The following is a 4,206-nucleotide window of genomic DNA, read 5'->3' as shown; positions in this document are numbered from 1 at the left end:
TTCTATATTTACTTTTTGAAAATTTTAAATTTTTATAATTTATATTCACTTTTTAAATTTTAAGATTTTTTAAATTTCTTTACAATTTTTATAATTAGGACTAAAATAACAAATTTTGTAAACATTGAAGGTTAATTTATTGATTTTTTAGATTTTAGATCAAATTGTTAAAATGTGTAAACATTAGAGGGCTAAATTTTATTATCAGGCCAAAAAACAAAGTACATATTAGACTTTCGTTAAGCAACTAATGAAAAATAACTAAAATATTTAATTTAAAAATTGAATAACTAAAATAAAAATAATAATTAAGCTATTAAAATAGAATTAATTAAACAGATGAGTCACTATTCTTATACTTTATCCTTTTTTATTCGTAATTATTGAAACACGACAAAGACTTGGTTGGATGCATTCCATCCTAATTCGTTGGGCCACTATTTATTATAGCATTTGGCATTGACATGCTTATTACGGGCGGGGCCGGAATAGCCGTTCAGTGCATTGAATATTACCCCCTTAAATTTGTTTAATTTTGGTCTTTTACCAACGGATCTGGTAACATCATTTTGTAGTTTGGGCGGGTCATACACAAGAAGATTATACAGATTGCATCCAAACCATATAAATATACAAATATTTCAACAGTTCTTTCATCTTATAGCAATACCATATATTTAGAAATCACAAACCACACTCACTTCTCAACCCACACATATTACAAATCAAATCTTTTTTAACAATACTGAAACTCTTTTTTTTTTTTTTTTATCACAGATATGATCTTCAAGTAATTATTTTACAAATCCGATGCCAGAATCACCAGTCTAACCTCCAGTTGCTTCATCGTCTTTCAGCTTTCGATTTATCTCCTTAACAAAGCTGTCCATGAGTGGAGCAGGCAAGCATACTGGAACTGTAATCCCTTCCTTTCCTTCTTTGTTCTTGGAAGGTATATAAAAGCTTATGACCTCTTCACCACTGGCTGGTCCACCAAACTCTGCTTTACCCCACCCAAAATCAACCTCCCTGAACCTAGCTCGACTCAAATCCGACAATATCAAGGATCGAACCGTGTTAACGTTCGGTCGTCCTCTAATCACCATCAAATCCGCCGTTGATTTCATGTACTCTTCGGTCACCTTTCCCTTGGCCTCTTTCACTAGTTTTATTGCATATTCTAATGGATTTTGGCATAGTTTTGCCGCAGTTGTTTCAACGGCGGGGTACCCAAGTGCATTCCCGTAATACCCTAATGCCAAAGGCGGGTTGAATTTGGACCTTGCATTGACTATGCAGATGAACCGAACATCTTCATCGGGGCCAAGTTCCAAGGCTTTTGTACGACAACGCCATATGCATGCTGTTAAGATATCAAACGTTGAACAACGGAGGTTGTCGGGGATAGATCTTTTAAGAGCTGAAATTTGAGTTGGTCCGAAGAAGAAAGAGCGATGAACCAAGTTGTCTGTTGGCATGATTGTACCGGTGGCGGCCTTGTCATGATCGTACTCGAGGTGAGCGCATGTTATGAGCGGGGGGTCTCGAGCATTCAAGAGGTGCCTTTCCCAAACTGGTGGGATTGAGGGAGCCACCGCGCCTCGTGCCATTTCACCCATGGTGGACATGAATTGAATTAGACCAACAGCATCGCTCATGTTGTGGTTAAATCGATGGGCAAAGATGAAACCTCCGCATTTGAAGCGTGTCACCTATTAAATTGTCGTAAATAATAACTAGGTTTTGTCTAAAAGAAAAAATTAATATTAATTGATAAGGACTAAATTGATAAGTCATCAATTTTTAAAAGATATCTTCTCAAATTTAATTTAATTATTTTTTAAATCAAATTTTAAAAATAAGCAAACATTTTTCTTATTTTATATCATTTTTAGTTTTAAAATTTAATCATCTTCTTTTTTAATTTGTTAGTTTTAGGTAGTTGTTTTTTTTCTTTTTTTTTTAACAAATACGAAGTTGGATAACATGTAATTTATTTATTTTCAATTTTATGCTACCCATTTGTTTAATTTTTAAATGTTGGTTTCAGTTTTGCAATTTTCAGTTGTTTGCTTATGAATTTTTATTTTTATTTTTATTTTTATTCCGGAATTTCCAAATTTATTTTTGTTATATGCTTTTACCCTCGTATAGTTTCTAACTTTCAATTTACTTTCTTTTTAAAAATTAATAATATGTGGTTATTTTATTGGTGCCTACAAATTATATATTTTAAGATGATATTAATTTGAGTTATTCCTAAATTATATTTATAAAATATTATTCACTAAATAAATGAATTTTTTTATGCTTAGTTTCATTTTTAGATATCTTATTTTTCATTTTTATTAAAAATCTAAGTTTTAATTAATTTTCCTAATTGAATTGATGTCGAGTTCTTGTAACAACGATTTAGCCAAACATATTATATAATTATAGATAATAGTAATCATTATCTAACTATCTAAGTCAAAATATATCATAAATCCCTATGCTCTTAAAAGATTTGAAATTTAGTTCTTATACTTTTATTTCTAAGAATTTAGTCCATCTATTTTTCATATTTCAAAATCTAGGTTCAACTTTTTTTATTTTTTAATTACATGACTACCAAATGAATATTTTCATTTATTTCAAAATGTCACATTAACAAATTTAACAAAAAAATTTAATAATGTTAACCGATTGACTTTAATTTTGAAAAAGTAAAAGATTAAATTCTAATTCAAATAAAAATATAAGGATTAAATTTTAAATTTTTAAAAAACAAGTACTTATGGCATATTTTAAGTTACTATCTATTATGATATTCTCGTTTAACTTGTTTTATGAGTTAACCTAGATACTAGGTTAATTAAGAAATGATCTAAAACAATAATTTTAAACTAATAAAATGATATTTTTCTGTTGAAGGATATTTTTGTCTTATTAATGTTTTTGAAACATTAATAAATGAATACCTGAATTTGTAGCAGCGGAGAATTTAGCAAATCAATGGAGGCAGGGAGTTCATAAAGAAGCTCCTTGAAACATGGAAATGGTGGGTGAAGTGAATCACCGAAATCCTCAAGTGTAACATCAGCATCACCATCAATGAACAATACACCTTCACCGCTACAATCCACCATAAGCTTCCGGTTCGGCCCTTCCTTCAATCTACCAGCAAATGGATAATAAAACACCAGGGTTTCCGCAAGTGCTTCTCTTATAACCCTAACGGGGTCCTTTCCCTGCATGCAAAAGCATTGTTCCGATAAATATGGAGCCCTCGAATTTGGAAACGATGACCAGCTTGGTCGTCGGTGTCCGACAGCAACTTACACTCGTGAGGGGTTGGCTTAGCAGGGACGATGAGCTCCGGTTCCTGCCTTTCTACAGTGAACACTAGAGAAGTGGGTTGTAGTAGTGCCATGGAAACTTCTTCTTTTTCTTAATTATATGATTAACAAGTACATTTATTTTTGGCTTGGTTAAGCTATTTATAGGTGAACTACTAAGATCAAAGCAATGTGGAGGGCAATAAGATTTTGACAAGTTTCTTTTTTTTCTTTTTCTTTTTCTTTTTTTTTTTTACTTTTCGCCTATTTAGAGGTTTGAATTTGGGTTCAACTACATGTTTCACTATTTTAAAAATAAAATATTAAAAATAGTTTCTATTTTTATTTTTATATTTTATATTTTATAATTAAATTAAAATTAAAATATTTTTAAATTTATTTTTTTAATTGTGACTAGGTTGGACAAATTCAAGATAAAATTTCATTAATAAAACTCCATTAAAGATATGCCGAGCTCAGACCAAACAAGCCAAATGATCTCTGAACAATAATTGTAATCTACACTTTTCATAAATAAGGAAAAAAACCCAAAAATTTGCTAAGTTAACTACATAACTTTAATCTACAATATATCTATAATCTATAATTTATAATATATATATATATATATATATATATAAAAAGTATAGAAATTTTGAATTGATGAAAATATATTTTATTGTTAATTATTTTATTAAATTGATATTAGAATAATAATTTATTAGTATTATTACATGATAATAAAAATTAATTAATATAATAGTATATAATGTAAAATTAATTAATTTAATCATATATTTTAAAATATCTACTTAAAAATATAATATATTAGTAATTAATAAAATTATAAATCTATAAAATCATTCAATATAGTTGGATAAATTAAAAT

General features: G+C 28.9%; 1 pseudogene; it reads right to left on the bottom strand.

Annotated features, from left to right (window-relative positions):
• Positions 1 to 629: 629 nt before the first annotated feature.
• On the bottom strand, positions 630 to 3,447 carry LOC108462781 (benzyl alcohol O-benzoyltransferase-like; annotated as a pseudogene).
• Positions 3,448 to 4,206: the final 759 nt, after the last annotated feature.

This window comes from Gossypium arboreum, chromosome 13 (genome assembly GCF_025698485.1).
Source record: "Gossypium arboreum isolate Shixiya-1 chromosome 13, ASM2569848v2, whole genome shotgun sequence".
In the NCBI taxonomy this organism is placed as follows: domain Eukaryota; kingdom Viridiplantae; phylum Streptophyta; class Magnoliopsida; order Malvales; family Malvaceae; genus Gossypium; species Gossypium arboreum.
Note: the sequence above shows the minus strand (reverse complement) of the source record. Positions and strands in the feature narration are given on the sequence as shown.